Raw genomic sequence first — 16,966 nt, forward strand, 5'->3', positions numbered from 1 at the left:
AACGCTTATAATATCATGACCATGTTGAACTCGATGATATCTTTGCTTCTGGTACAAGTGAATGTTTTTTCTTTAGTGTTGGTGGTGATTAGATAGCGGTAATGACTATGATGATTAAACAGTGGTAATGACGACTATGATGATTTTTAGCTAGCTAGTTTACTGTTGTTGATGATATGATGCAAGAGTTTTTATATTAATATGATGATGATGATGATGATGATGATGATGATGATGAGTTATTATATCATTTATGAAAGAAATCGCAAATTAGTTTCAACTTGATGGATCCTAGCTAAGTGATCAAGTATATGCCATATCCATATTATACTTGATCACCTATAATTAAGTGATCAAGTATAATATGGATATGGCAGATACTTCACTTAGCTAGCTAGGATCCACATGCATCCAGTCGAAACTAATCTGCGGTACTTTCACCTACTGATTTAACAACTAAAATAATCACTAAATTAAATTGAAAACACAAAATTAAAGGAAAAATAAAAAATAATATCAAAACACCCCCAAATATTTAGTATCGGTTGGTGTTACCAACCGGTACTAATGTCCTGCACACACCCTGGCCTGGCTCGTGCCACGTGGTGGCACTTTAGCGCCGGTTCGTGATGAACCGGTACTAAAGGGGGGGACCTTTAGTCCCCACTCTTTAGTGCCGGTTGTAGAACCGGCACTAAAGGCCCTTACGAACCGGCGCTAAAGCCCGGTTCTGCACTAGTGAATTTTTGAAATGTGGTATCTGCTAATACCATTGCTGCAATACTAATGGAAATACACCCACATAGTAACATAGAATGAGACTAATTAGTTCAAAAATTAATTGGATGCATATCCAAATATGGTGCATTGGTACTACCGCCGATCTAAATGCCAGCATCTAGAATTTATATACTTAAACAGTTTCTAATTTAGGCTACAGATACAACTTTAACTTGACTTAAGATTGACCTTCTAAGCTTATAAGAGTGAGTAGAATTGTAGAAAGCACATATTTTAACCTTTGAGAAAAACTGTTAGCATGTTTATGCAGATTGATGGTAATAGTATTAGTTATTTATTATATTCAAATTTTATAATATTTTACCGTTATCTCGGAGAAAAAATTTAGGGAGATTGATGGTTTGCTACCAACATTTGGCGTTGCCAGCATTTGGAAGCCCAACATTTATAAAATCAAAAGTAGCCAACATTTGGCAACCTTCTGTGAGATTGGCAACGAAAATTGATATGCTACCAATCTCTAGCCAACATTTTGTAGTTGCCAAAATTTGGCATCAAACCAATTAGCCTCAGGATTTCCCTGTAGCTCCCTAGAAACATGCAAGTGCAGCCTTGCAATTTTGACCTCGCGTATAGTAGGCCCAAGCACAATTAAACAGAGGGTTGTTCCCCCGCAAAGAAAAACAGAGGGTTGTTAATTGCGCTCCAGAAGGGGCTCCCCTATATCCCGCCTTCAGCGGGTTCAGCTTTCGTTTTGCTGAACGGGCGAGCGAGATAGGCAGGCCCACGCGCGTGGCAGGCCGCATCCTCTTTTTTTTTCTCGTTTCATTTTTTGCTTTATTTTTGTACTTTCATTTATACTTTACAATATTCCAAATATATATATTATAAAAACACTCTATGAAAACATTTGAAATTTTTGAACAAGTATTTGAAAATTGTTAATCAAGTATACAGAAAAATGTTGATATGTATAGAAAAATTGTTGACCATGTATTAAAACAATGAATTTTTTATCATGTATATAAAAATGGTAATCAAGCATTTGGGAATTTCAAATGTATATATAAAAACTGTTGACCATGTATTAAAAATGATAAAACAATTGATCATATATATATATGTATATGTTAATCTTTTATTTGAAAAATCTTAGTCAATCCTTTTTAAAATGTTAAGAATGTGTATAGAAAAAATCTTAATCAAGTATTTAGATGTGTATTAGAAAAATGTTGATGACAGATACAAAAATATAGAACAATAACTAAAAGAACAAAGAAAACCCAAAATTAAAAATTCCAAAAAAAGAATGAAGAAAAGGGAGAAGAAAAATAAAAGAAAAAAGCCCAAAGAAAAAATTGAAAAAAGAGGTAAAATGAAACAAATAAGTAAAACAGAGAAAAACCACTAAAAAACAAAAGAAAGAATGAAAACAAAAATCCCGGTAAAGCTAGTGGTAAACCAGCTTATTGCGCCTCAAGTAGACCACCCCCTTCTGCTATTTTAATAACTTGACCCTAGCCTTGTGGCTGATACGCCTCCCATTAACCAGTAGACCCGAGGTCTCGGCTCTCACGCGGAAGAGAGAGAGAGAGAGGCTACTAGCTTTTGGGCGTGGCCCATTAAAAGTTTTTTCTTCTTGTTTGAAAGGTAATAGAAAGTTTTGTATTCCATTTTCTGTTGCATGATGAATAGTCAATGGTTCATTGCCGACCAAAAAGAAAATCACCATGTCTTTATCTAACTAATTTAAGTAATATTAGATTTTTTTTGCAAAGAAATAAACTTATTTATATGTTATAATTAATATTTGCACATATACATTAATTAATATTATAATTCGAAAATGTCAAGTGTTTAAAAAATTATGTATACTTTAAAAATAAATTTATTTAATCTCACAAATATATGAGCATTTAAATAAAATTAAGGTGTTCATGCTGTTTCAAACATATATTCACGTTGTTGTACATAATGTTTATATATATTTATGAAAATGTTCATGTACTCTTAAAACATTGTTATTTAGATTTAAAAAACGAACAAAACAGAATATCAAATAGATAGAAAGTGCGAGAACATTAAATAATCACAGCAAAAACGGACCCTAGAAAACTGCGAAGAAAACAAAGATAAGAAGAACAAATGCAAAAAGAATCATTTTGTGCCCCGCATTACTAAGAAAGCCCAAGTTGGACCACATGTGAGCGAGTGCGCACTATAGCTCACAATAAGCGAGGTATAATGTTTGTGACGTAGAACGGTCCAACATCAAATAACATAGTTTGAACATGCCATGCTAAACAAATACACAATGTTGTTCGACTCACTGCAATCGCTGAGATTTATCGGCCCCACACACCGGTGGTCACTCCACCACCAACAGCTCACCAAGGCGTGATGTGAGGATCACCCATTAATCTGCCCAAACGAGAATTGCAGTGGCGATGGAGGTGAGCAGGGACATCAAATCTCAACCTTCAGGTTGTCGGCGAGAGGACTAAAACACCAACAAGAGCGAAACTAATAGGTTTTTTTAATACAAACTAATAAGGTTGTAGATTAGAGAAGAATATTAGAGCAACTCCAACAAATCCTGTATCCATAAAATAACTAACGTCTAGGGGGGATGTATGGACAAAACACGTATCCAACAGATCCCGTAAACATGAGTAAATTTACAAGATTATGTAAACTTGCCTTTGATTTAGGTGAAGTTTTCCTTCCGTAAACTTTTGATGGGTAATACATTGGCTGAAACTTCCCAATGCACCGCCGCTACCCTGCTGAAAAGCTGCCGCCCGCCCACCCACCGGCGCCGCACCGAAAAGCCATCGCTTCACCGTCAGAAAGCAGTCGTGCCGCCACTACCTGCCACGCCGCCGCATCGCGGCATCACCGCCGCCCGTGTTACCGCCCGCCGCTATGCCAGACCGCCGTCGCCCCGCCCCACGTCACCACACAGCCTTTCGCCGGCGGCCACCGCACTGCCTCGCGCCGAAGGCCGTCACACACGTCACTGGCTGGCAGACACTAGACCATTATCTAGTATTGTTTAGTGAAAAATAAAATAAAAACATTTTTATGGGAAGAAGTTTACCGGATCTGACAAAAGTAGCTCTCGGGAAATTTCCCCTAAAATTTACAGACATCCTGTAAAAACACTTTTAAGGGAAGTTTTTTGGGGAACATTTAGAGTTGCTCTTAGGGAGAGATATCGGTTGAAACGTTAGCACCAGCCAACCGTTGGCGGCTTTTTTAGATGAACGACCTGACTTTATTTCATTGTTCAACAAATAATGCAAAACAAAGATATCAAGTAGGTTTGAGAAACCAAACATGACGCCCCACCACATGTGTGGTCGCCATTCTAGCTAGTCTGTGTGCTTCCCCATCGCTATCACTCTGCTGATGGCAAATTTCGACATGCCATAGACGAAGTTTTGCAAGTATTGATGTCTTGCAAAATCATGCAATGGTTTCCCATGTTCCGCGAGGCCTCTAGCTCTTTGACGACTTTCAGACATTCGGATGCTATGTGAATATTATTGAGCTAGAAATCCTGCTCCAGAGTTAGAGCTTTTTTTTAGAGAACCCAGAGCTAACCCTAAACCCTAAACTCTAACCCTAACCCTAAACACTAACCCTAAACCCTAGAGCTTCTCCGCTAATCACAAGCGTGGAGAAGAACCGGCCCATTGGTCCGGCCAGCCCAAGTCCAATACGACGTGATCTACATACAGGGGGTTCATGGAAAACGTTTTCCTGTTTCTCCGAAGAGTTTCCCACACACAATCGGATCGATACCCAGCAACTCAAACACCGGCGCCGGCGACCCTGCAGGAAGGTGAGCCCTCCAATCCCCCAGATGTATCTCTCTCGGGGAGAAATCTGGAGCCGTGAGGGTTTGAAAGGAAACCCAAGAGAGGCTCGTTCATGCGGCAAGGCGATTTCCGCTCCAGGAAATCAATTGGTAGAACTATGCGGTGCGTCTTCGGTTTCTTTCTTCCCACGGAACAGATCGACCACCCGACAGAAATATTCCATACGCGTAACTGGGAATTACATGTGCACGTGTGTGTCCGTGTAGGACTAGTACGCTGTACGCGTGTTGGACACCAAGTAGGCTAGCTCCTGTTGGTTTAGCTGCTATATATATGTACCTATAGCCCCTGTAATCTAATTGTGTTGCGTGTTGTATATCGCTGCTAGCTATTAGTAGATCGATTACTATATCAATTCCGGCTACAAGCAGAGTACGTACTACTGGTTCACGTCCAGAGAATCTATCAGCAGCAGAACGACTAGCTTGAGCCTAGCTTTCACTGCTTAGGAGGGAACGATCAGAGGAGACAGCTTTGCCTTTTCGCCGTCTATTGCGTAGCTGTCGTGGCACTGTCGGAAAGTACTTGACATCGGGACAGGGCCAACACCCGTTTGCTTACGTTTGCTTGGTTATTAATTGGTTTCTCGGCAGGACACATGGCTATGCTGCTATACGAAGCACCCACAGGCATTGCAATTTTCTCTTTTGATGGGGACTACCTCAATGATCCGGTGGAGGTACTCGTTTTTTGTTGCTGATACTCCTTAGTTTTTGGCACCATTCATCAATGAGACAGTCAACATCATCTAAGTAATTTATCTTTTTCTTTTCCTACAGAAGTTCTGGGAGTGCTTGCCACCGCTTGTTAGTACTGCTCCCATTCTCTCTCTTACTATTTTTTATCATATTTTCTTACGCTTTCTGTTGCCAACTAGAACCGAGTAAGACTTTACAAAGATTACTGCAATGTTTTACCAGTCTTTGTTTTCAATTTTTGCTGCGACGAGTGGGTGCAACATAAATGTCAACTCATCAATTGGTACCTGTTATTTTGTTATTTAACTGATTAGAAATCGAATCAAGCTGGTCGACCATATTTTCTTCAGAGCCTTTCCTCATTGTCATGGGTTTTAGTGCCATTTTTTGCACTCTCTTTAGTGGCCAGACATCTGCTAATGGACCCTTAAAAGATCAACTAGCACTGGTTGGAACCCAATTTGGCTATGCACAAATTTCTACCAAAGTGAGTGGTTACATTGTCCTAGCTAGGGATGAACGGGCCCTGACTTTGTACTCCTACCAAGAACGACACTATGGAATTTTTTTTAGAAATACTAACATCTAGCTCTAGGAATGAACATTTTGGGAGCACCACTGAGAGAATCGTCCAAATGGACACTTGGGCAGCACTATGCTTTATTGTTGATGCAGGGCTATTAAATTTCGCTGCCTCCTTTCATGATTTAGACACTTGCATCACATTTGAAAAGCCTTTCAATTTCCTTCGTCTTTATTTCTCAGAATCTGGAGGAATTCATAAAAAATGAGACGGTGCCTTCCCCCATTGACACCACGAACAAAGCTATTGACGATCACCTAGCCAAGAGGCTCACTAAGCTGTGTTGTTCTGAGAAGAAATTAGTTGTGGGGAATATAAAATAATAATTGAAATGGACCAGGTTAGTATACTTGATAATCTTTCTTGTAGCTTCTGTCTGAATGAACAATATTGACCACTACTTTCTTTTTCAGAGAATAACATGTCTGCATGTTCATGTTCCGGATTGTGAGGTGGTAATTTGCAGTCTGAAGAATCCCATGTCTTTATTGCCTAGAAAACTATCAAATCCCGACGAAGATTTAATATTCTTTTTAAAGCAACATTACATTGGTTGCAAGCCTGAGATGGTGAGCTTACCGCTTGTCATTCCTTATTCTTCTCAATGTCAGGACTTTCTTTTCTTTGCTTTTCTTTTCAGCATCTATATTAAGCATGAATAAATCTTCTCTTGTCATTAAATGCTAGATTTCCTCAACTGATTGTACACTTATGGCCCTCTATTGCCAATGATTCGAAGTTTTTCATAGAAATATCATACTATAAATTGACACCGAGAACCCCATTTTGTTCTAGTCATCAACATAACATCTCCTACAAATCTTTACCTTCTTGTTGCTTTCAGTGATGAAGCAAATGCTCCTTTTTATTCCAGGTTAATGACTCTATCGTTAAGGCAGCTCATATCTTGCATGAAAACGAATCACATGAAAAGGAACATTTAAAGTTCTTCCGACTTCTTCTAAAGGATTTTCTGGTTAAATCTTGCATTGACGCTAAGAATTGGAATTCAATCCACTTTGCCACAGCTCTGAAGGTGATCTGTTACCCTAGAGCATCATATGAAGTTTACCGCCCTGATAAGGTGAATCATAATATTTTTAGATGTGAATTGAGTAAGCATATGCTGGAAGTTGTCATTTAGCAATGTACTGAAGTGTTTTTCTTTCAGATTTTTTCATGTGGCATGCATGAAAAGATAAAGGAACATTCATCTGGATATGATACAATGTTTGCCAAGATTGATGTCTTGTCTGTCTACAATGATGTTATTAGTCTCAATTCAGAAAAGTTTTTAATATTGAGTGAATTGGACATCTTAGTTACGAAGGCTAAAGAAGAGTTGAAGATAGCAGGGGCGACCAGATTGTGCAAAGATCGTTCTCCAGGAATGCGGAAACCCAATAGGATCGATTTACAAACTCACTCCATAGTTCGAAAACAAGCTAGGTCTAATGATGATGGCAACCTTTACAACAAACTGGAATTTTCCGGTGAGAAGCAAGTACATGATGTTAAGCAAACTCTCGCTATATTTGAAGAAAATCCTCGTATGGAAGAGTCTAACGGATTATGTAATGAAGAAATCTGCAACAAAGGGAGGAATCAAGGGCGACACTGGTTAAGTGAGAATTCTGATTTTTTGCCTGTTGTGCATTTTCACTTTTTCAGTAAAAGAATTGATGATTAAACATACACTATAGTATACATACTTCACATTGTTGTTTTTATAGCATTCTGCACCTATTGATAAGTTTGGTTATGAATAACAATAGTAAAACACTAAGCAGTGGAGCAATCTAAGTGTCCTTTTTAGGTTTGGCTACATCCAAGTGTTCTTTCTACTTTGGGTAGATTGATTTGAATGCATGAACCGTGTCATATGAATACGTTGAAGTGACATTCTATCTTAAAATGACTTAAATGTTGATACACATTGGCACATCAAATCGCCTTTAAAATATTTGTTTCAGTAAGATTTTCATGGGCATGACATTTCTTTTTCTGCAAACAAGTTTAAGCTACAAAAATATTAGCGTACGTTTTGGTTGGATGGCACAACATGTCAAGTCTAACCTGGACCTTTTGACAAACCTATAGACGGACGGAACTACGCCGATGTCCCTCCTCAAGTCAAGCGAAGGCTTTTGCGTAGGGTGAGAATGCTCCAGAGAAGCAAGGAAAAGGACGAGATGTCAAATCTTCGCGACCTGGGCCCAACGCATAACTGGCCCAAAGCCCAACCAAATCAGGGGCCTACTATTGATTACTAGTCGAAGGCACGTGCTTTGCACGTGTGCATTCTTAATTAAAAATTTGCATAGAAGAAGAAAAATTTAAATACAAATGAAGCACTTTTTATATGGAGTTTTAACTTCACAACCTCTTGCCGAGTTACAATGTTCATGAACAAATTTGATTTTATTTTCAAAACATGCAAAGAGTAATTTTGGTTAAACACTGACTTGACAAACTTGTTGCTAATACTCTTAAAACGTTAAATCACATCATGGGATCAAAAATATATATTTTTTCAAAAAAAAAATCATCTCCATGCATTCTACATCACTTGGACGTAGATGGAATACAATGCATTCTACACCATGCATATTCAATATTTTTGCGAAAAAATGGGTATGTATCAGTCCATATATACATATACATGTAAATGAATGGTAGCATCATAAAATTCATGCAACAACGCGATAACAGCCATTCCGCTTGACCTTATTTTTTTTACCTTTCGTTATTTGCAGAAAAATGGGTTTGTATCAGTCAATATATACATATACATGTAAATTATCATCGTAAAATTGATGCAAAAACGTGAGAACAGCCATTCCGCTCGACCTTCTGTTTTTTTTACTGTTTTTTTTAGAAACACATTTTGATTTTATTTTTCCTCAAAAAAAACCTTTTGATTTTTTAGGGGAAAAAACCTTTTGATTTTATTTGAGAGGTATCTGCTCGACCTTTTTTTTTTTTGAGAAATACCGCTAGTTACGTCCTGCCTTACCACCTAGGCTAAAATATGGTTTGGGCTGACAATTGGCTATACGCACACGGGCCTTGAAGCTTGCCACTGGGCCAACTGTATGGAGCCCCACACAGAAACGTCAACATCAGATCAGCTCCCTCGCATTGGTTGTCGAGCGAGTTCCTTGAAAAAAAGACAATCGAGCGGAGCGCCACCGCTTCACAACCTTCTCCCTTCTATCTTTATCCAAAGTCAGGTAGGGCGGTTCGCTTGAGTTGCTCAACCGTCCCTTTGCCCGGTGCTCATGACGCGCGAAAGCCGTTGCTAGCATCTGTTTGATTGCTGGGTTGGGTTAGCAAGTTATTTATTATCCATTGGCCACATCGCGATAGCCGTACTAGAACTTGACTTTCCCATTCTTGAGCAAGGACCCAGCGTGATCCAGAGGGCAAGCCCATCCCGGGTAACTTTGTATCCTGACCCAAGCCGGAAGTTTGTCGAACTTGTAGTCTAGGACATTGGTAGGGATCCGCATGGGCACCTGACGCCAGGGAATAACGTAGTTCTAAAGTAGTGACTCGTGTCTTGGAGGTCGTCCATCCAAATGTTCCTCTTTGCCATTGCCCGCGTCTACTCCTATAACCGAATCGATGGCCTATAGCGCCTGCTCTTTAGTTGAGTATGAAAAGTGCCCCGCGAAGGAACAAAACCAACTCAAGTCAACCGTCCCGTCGATTCGATCTGAAGTATGAATTGGCCGAAGCAGATACCAAGGCTTCATTGAACAGAGGACTTTAGAAGATCGATACTGGTAGTTGCTTGCGGTGTCTGAACAAGTTTCGAAAAAACTACTGTGTCTGCATTTTCCTAAAGATTGCTGTGAGGCTGATAGTGATATCTTTCCGCTACCGCCCCTTCTCCCGTGTCTCTGCCTCCCACACCACGAGGCATCCGGCAGGTGCAGTGCACGACCCGGCCATCCCGCAGTTTTAGGCACAGTGCACGACCCAGCCATCCCGCTGCTGGACTGCCATGCCGCCGGCGCTGTGCACGACCTGGCCATCCCGTTGCGCTCGCCTAGCCAGTCGTTATCAGGAAGCACGGCGGCGCCAAGATCCGGCAGCCACGGCCGCACACGCTGGGAGGTGGCACACTCCACACCTCCACGGAGATACATGTGAAGCCTGGAGCCTACCGTGGGTTGTGGAGTCCTCTAGAAGGGCGACTCGTTTTCAGGTTTGGCGGGAACAACTTGGGTGGCGAATCCAACTGACAGGAGCCGTTCGATTTAATAGAGTTGACGGCTACAAATGAATCTACTCTGGAAGTTACGGGTAAAAGAAGAGAAAAGAAGGTAGATTCAAATATTCAAAAAAATGTGTACCACAGTAGTAGAGAATTGTGCAAAGAACATGCTGACGTGAAAACATCATACTACAAAGAAGGTTCAACATGTAAACAAAAACTCAAACATGGAGGCTCACAGTCAGGGGCGTAGCCAGGACCCGGGCTGCCCAGGCCATGGCCCTGGTCGTGGAGAAGAAATCCTTTGTTAACCAAGGGTGGCCCGGGGCTTGGCTAGATCCTGCCTACGGCACTGCTCACAGTACTACGATACGTTCTCTAACCCTCTCTGTGGGGCGCCACATGTGACTTGTAAATCCAGCAAATGGCACTGGAATTCCCATACAAGTAGGTTATGAATAAAGGGCAGATGATTACCCCCAAAATGTAGCTCGTGGCAAACCTAGCCTATGAAATCAAAAGCATCACATGAGTCCGATTTTGGTTTCTGAGTTTGGATTGGGTGTTGTTTACCACAACACAACCAATTTACAACTACTTATATGGAATAGAATAATGTTGTCCAAATATAAGACATACAACTAAGGCGACAATATGTACAAATGTTCCCGAACAGTAAGAAAGGAGATTTATTAGTGTGATCCAGAAAAATTGCATCTGGCAAATGAAAATTAGATTCGAGCGAACAAATCCAATAACAACAAAAATTGCGAATCAATAACAATATAGCCAAATTAGACGGAGTAGCAAAGAAAGGGGAAATGATTTATTATATAAGAGAGAGATATATATATATAGAGAGAGAGAGAGAGCACCAACTGTTGTCTTCTGATTATCAACAGAAGAGGATTCTGACAGCGGATCCGGAAGTGGTACAACTTGTACCAACTCTCTTAAAACAGACTTTTGCTCCGCTTTATGTATAAAGCAACAATCAAAGAAATACAAGGCCAGGCGATACAAGATGGCGAAGCAGCCCTATTACAAAGCCAATCCTGAGATATTCTTTTTTTCTATGAGAAACTTTCGATCTATTCATCTTTAATCATGGTAGTACAGCGGACATTAGAAATAATAAAAGTTACATCCAGACACCTAGTGATGACTACAAGCACTGAAGCAAGCCGAAGACGCGCCACTGTCATCGCCCCTCTCTCGTCGGAGTCGGGCACAACTCATTTTTTTAGACAGTCAAAAAGTCGTCATGCTAAGGCCACATAGGACCAACACACCAGACCAACAACCGCCGTTGATGAAGAGAAACTTAGATCAGAAGGATCCAACCTTAAGACACATGAACAAAGACGAATAAAGATCAGATCCGAGCAGATCCAGCAAAGATAACCACCTACCGAATCTCGTGAGATCCGCCGGAGACACACCTCCACTCGCTCTCCGACGATGCTAACCGCACCACCGGGACATGGGCTAGGCAGGGAGAACCTTATTCCATCTTAAAGAAGTCACTGCCATCTCGTCTTCCTAAGTAGGACACAAACTCTAACAAAACTTGAAAAAGCACCTAAAAACGGAGCCTTCCCGCCGGCATACCGAAAAAGGCTTTTGCCCCACTTTATATATAAAGCAAACCGCCAGAGCACGACAACGAAACAAGGTTCACCCCACGCACACAGACAGACACACAGATAAAGTAGTACACGACACAAGTACAGGGGTACTGCTGAGGGCACAGCTCAACAAGCCCTAAAAGACACACACATCCAAACCCGACACAGGGGTGGGGCAGCCACAGCAGGCTAATCAGGCTCAGGAGGAGGCGGCGGAATCGGCGGTGACAGTCGAAGCGCCATCAAGCGGAGGTCGGCGATGATGGTGTTGATGGCATCCCGGTCGGAAGGGTGGCTAAGCGGCCGCCAGAGCTACAGGAAACCACACATTTTAAAGACATCGTCCGTTGCACGTTGAAGGGGAACACGCTGGATCACAAGCTTATTGCGGACCGTCCAGAGCGTCCACACGAGCACTCCAACGGAGAGCCACCTAATGTGGAGGGCCGAAAGAGTGATGGACGGAATTTCCGCGAAGAGGTCGGGGGCGTTGGCGTGGCACCAATTCGCAAAAACAACTCCAAAGGAATTGAGCCCTGACACACGCAAAAAATATGTGGTTTGAGTCCTCCACCATACCGCAGAGGGGACACATCCCATCCCCAGGGCCATTATGTTTGAGCACCTCCATCCCAGAAGGTACCCGACCCCTAATCCATTGCAATAAGAATATCCTGATCTTGAGCGGCAGCTTGATGGCCCAGACAATGGTGAAAGCCAACGGGGCCGTCGACGAGGCGATGAACTGGTACAGGGACCTAGTGGAGAAACGCCCCGAGGGCTCCAGGCGCCACCATATGCGATCCGAGACCCTGTCGACGTCGGGGGCGTGGAGAGCGATGCACTCGAGCATCTCATCCCAGGAAGCCACATCTAGGGGGCCGAAGTGGTGCCGGAACGCGAGGCGCCCTAGATCCGAAAGGGCGACCTTGACAGAGATCCTAGGCTCCACCGCGGTGGAGAATAAGTCCGGGAATCGGGCGGCAAATGGGACGTCACCCGCCCACCTATCGTACCAGAACAACATAGCAGAACCGGAACCGGTCGAGATGGACGAGCCAATATGGAGGATCGGAAGCAGATGAATGATAGACTGCCAGAACTGGGACCCTCCGGAGCGCTGGCAAAAGGCGAGCAGCTGACCCCGAAGGTATTTGTTTCGAATGATGTCAAGCCAAAGACCGCCATCACCATTGGCAATCCTCCAGAGCCATCTGGTCAGCAAGGCGATGTTCATGCATTTGGACGGCATGATCCCAGACCACCTTGGTCGCGAGGCTTGCAGATGTCGGGCCAGCTGACCATATGGTACTTCTGCTTGTCACCCTCGCCCGCCCAGTAGAATCTAGACTGGTACTTAGCAATCTCGTGGTGAAGGGTCTCATGGAGACTATAAAAGCTCATCAGGAACAAGAGGAGGCTGGACAGCAAGGAGTTGATGAGCACGGTCCTGGCTGCCTTGGACAACCATCTGCCCTGCCACGGCTCGATCCGGTGTTGGAGTTTAGTCACCGTAGGCCGCAGCTCCGCGACGGAGAGTCGCGAATCACTAATGGGAACCCCCAGGTAAGTCGTGGGGAAGGATCCTAGCTAGCAGTTGAGGCAGTCCGCAATGATCTGGGACTCCTTAGGAGAATATCCAAGGATCATAACTTCACTCTTGTCGAAGTTGATTTTAAGCCCATACATCTGTTGGAAGCACAGGAGGAGGAACTTAAGATTGGCAATGTCACCCTCAGAGCCCTCTACCATGATATGGTGTCATCAGTGTATTGCAGGAGGGAGACCCCTCCCCCTCCCGCCAAATGGGGGACAATCCCACGAATATGGCCGACCGCCTTAGCCTTATCGAGGATGGCGGCAAGGGCGTCGACCACCATGTTGAACAGGAACGGGGAGAAGGGGTCGCCCTGTCTAACCCCACAGAAAGTGGGGAAGTAGGGGCCGATCTCCCTGTTGATGTTAACTGCGGTCCGACCAGACGAGACCATCTGCATAACCCGGGTGACCCACCGGTCATCAAAGCCTTTGTGGAGGAGCACTTCCCGCAAGAAGGCCCTGGCGGTGTCATAAGCCTTGTGGAAGTTGATCTTCAAGAAGACTGCATGTTGTCGCCTATTGCGCACCTTGTGCAAAACCACATGGAAGACTAAGACTCCATCCAAGATAAAACGACCGTGAATGAAGGCCGTTTGATTAGTATGGGTGATGCGATCAGCTAACAGGGTCAGGCAGCAAGGGGCTGGGCAGCGCGGGAGCAGGCACAGAAGGCAGGCAGTAGGTCTGGCCCGGGAATGGCACGTCCGGGTCCGGGGTCGGGAGCGGCACGATGAGGGCAGGGAGGTCTGGAGGTGGAGCCGGCGCAAGCAGCATGGGGCCGAGCAACGCGGGGTCCGGGGATGGGGCCGACGAGGAGGGGGCCGGACTGGAGGTGGCCCTAGGCGGAGGCGGGAAGGGGACCTCCGGAGTAGGGATTAGCGGGCGGATCGTGGAGCCAGCCAGAGTTGAGGTAGGGCTGGGCTCCACAGCCGATGGAACTGCCGGCGCCGGGCGAGACAGAGGATGAGGGGGCGGCGGCATGGGCACCATCACGTTGTTGGCCCTTCTTCTTCTTCTTTGCTCCCTGTCGTCCCTTAGCATTCGGGTTGTTGGACGGCGGGAGTTGGGGCTGGCTGCATGGCGGCTGGTATCGGCGGGGGGAGGAGGCAGCTGTCCCGCGGGCAGGTGTTGCAGCGGCAGGCAGGGCGTCCCGGGGGGAGCGAATGCGACCACGGCGCCGCTTCGGATAAGGAGAGAGATGGCAGGGCTGGCGCCATGAATTGGACTGAAGGTACGTTTCTCTGCGCTCCGTTTGGTCGGGCGAGCGGCCACGGTCAGCCCCCGACAGCGAGTATCGCGAGGGCCACACGGGGGAGCCGCGGTCGTCAGAAGAGGGGCATCCTGGCGGTTGTCGAAGCCCGGGGAACGCCGTCCTCCACGGTGGGGGGGGGAGCGGCAGCTGTCGCAGGGAGGGGAACGAGGAGGCAGACGGCGGGAGAGGGGCGCGACCCGACCGAAGCTGGTGGCGCAGGCCTGCCTCCCACTAGAGGGCATCGAGAGAGGGGCGTGACGAGCCCCCACGACCGTCGAAGGGGCGCTTTGGGCGGGGCGCGTCGTCATCGCGTTCCCGAGCCATCAGGAGGGCCGGGTCGGGGGCAGCCGGGGTGGGCAGATGCGGCGAGGCGGAATCGGGAAGTGGGGAGGACGCAGCTGGCGGCAGGGCGGGGTGGAAAGACTGGTTGACCGAGGTGGGGGGAAACCCCTCGCTCTCACCCTGGGGCAGCCGGGGGAAACAACGAGGAGGCCAAATCCATGGGCCTCCACAATTCGGGTTCACCGGTAGGCCTAGTTGGGTAAGCACCAGATGGGCTTCACGAACAGCCTCGTCCAGCGCCCAGCCGGCGGCACAAGCGACGGCCCATCCCGAGCAGGTGGGGAATGCGGCCCCGCGGTGCCCGGCAGCAGCCGAAGAGCGAGCGCCCCTGAGGGGGAGTGGGCCATGGCGGGGCGCGCCGGCGGCGGAGGAGATGAAGGGCCGGAACGGGTGGAGCCTGGCGATCGGGGAGGGTGACAGAAGCAGCGGAGCGGAGTTCGGCAGGAAAGGGGGCCCTTGGGGCGGCCGGCAGCACCTCCGGCGACCCCTCACCAGGAAGATGCGGCGGCCCTGCGGTCAGCACGGCCAACGACGCTCCAGCCAGCCGACCTACGGCGACGGCGGCCAGCACGGCGACCTGAGTCATCCACCCTCAACGCCGCAGGGGCGCCCGGGAACCGGGACAGGGGCCGGTCCGCGTCGAGCAGGCGGAGCTCCAACCCCTGGGAGCAGCGCCAGCGCCAGACGGGGAACCGGCCACCCTGCGAGGGTCGGCGGGGGGCGTGGGGCCGGGTCGCGACGGACGACAAGGACGCCAGCTTCAATATCAGCCGCCACCGCGAGGTCAACCCACATCTCCGCGGGGCGGATCCGGAAGCGGGGGCCGGAGAGGGAGGGACGGCAGCTTCGCAGGCGGCCCCGGCGGCGGCCGCTGCTACCGGAGCAGCCCCGGCAAGGGGGGCAGAATCAGAGGAGCCTGGCGGGGGTTGGCGGCGCGGCCGCCGAGTCGCCACGGAGATCGCAGGAGCGGGATTCAAACTCCATCACTCCTCCCGCCGGCATAAACTGGGCATCCATGGCCCCAAGACCACAGAAGATGGGCAAGTCCGATCCTGAGTTATGAGACATACTTAGAGCACACGCTACTATGCTTCCAGCAATGAGCACCAGAAGAACTTAACAACTCTACACTACGACCTAGCACACCAAAGCTCCATGACAAATTGTACCATTTGGATCTCTTGAAAGGCTGAGCTCATCAGTAGCCTGGCCTTCGAACACCCGATGCACAATGCATAGCCAAACAAAGCTGAGAAACTATCCTCCCAAGTCCAGAGTCCATACGCCGGGCGTGCTCCACATTCCAGCTGCGTACGTGAGCAGGCACGACCACACCTTCATGAGTGGTCTTTTTTTTAAAGTTTATGAATGATCTGAAAACTGCTCTTGGAACGACATATATAGTTCACAACAACAAAGTCCAACCCCCGGATCCCATATAGACGACCCAAAATTTCATCTAGGAGGCCAAAGACTGGTCCTTCGTGAAACTGCTCATCGCTCATAGACTCAGTAACTGAGAACTTTGATTAATTGAAGGGAAATGATTCAAATGACAGGACGACTCCATGTCCCCGACGGCCGGCCCACACATGCAGCGGCTGGGCCTGCAGCGGCTCGGCCTCACCAGGGGGCGCTGCCCAGTCATCTCCTTCCACCGCGCGGGCGGTTGGGAATGATAGGCCGGCCGCCCTGAGTCCCTGACCACTTCTGTGAAGGGGCGATTGGTGCAGATTGTAGTTGTACGTACCCCCGCCGACTACAACTCCTACTGCGTCTACACCGACTGCGGTGACCTCTCCACTCGAGCCCTTGTGTGCTGTTGTCGGGGAGGGGGTTTCTACACCAACCTCACCCCCTCCGTCAACAGCCATATGAGATATATTTTTATATTATATATACTTGATATCGTAGATCTTTGCGGATATTTCTATATACTTAGTAATTTCTTGGCCCGCAGCGGTAGCCACGACGCCGACGGCGCTCCAGGCGCTGTTTCCTTCTTGAAGGCGGCTTC

The sequence above is a fragment of the Triticum dicoccoides genome, chromosome 2A, assembly GCF_002162155.2.
Source record: "Triticum dicoccoides isolate Atlit2015 ecotype Zavitan chromosome 2A, WEW_v2.0, whole genome shotgun sequence".
Taxonomy (NCBI): domain Eukaryota; kingdom Viridiplantae; phylum Streptophyta; class Magnoliopsida; order Poales; family Poaceae; genus Triticum; species Triticum dicoccoides.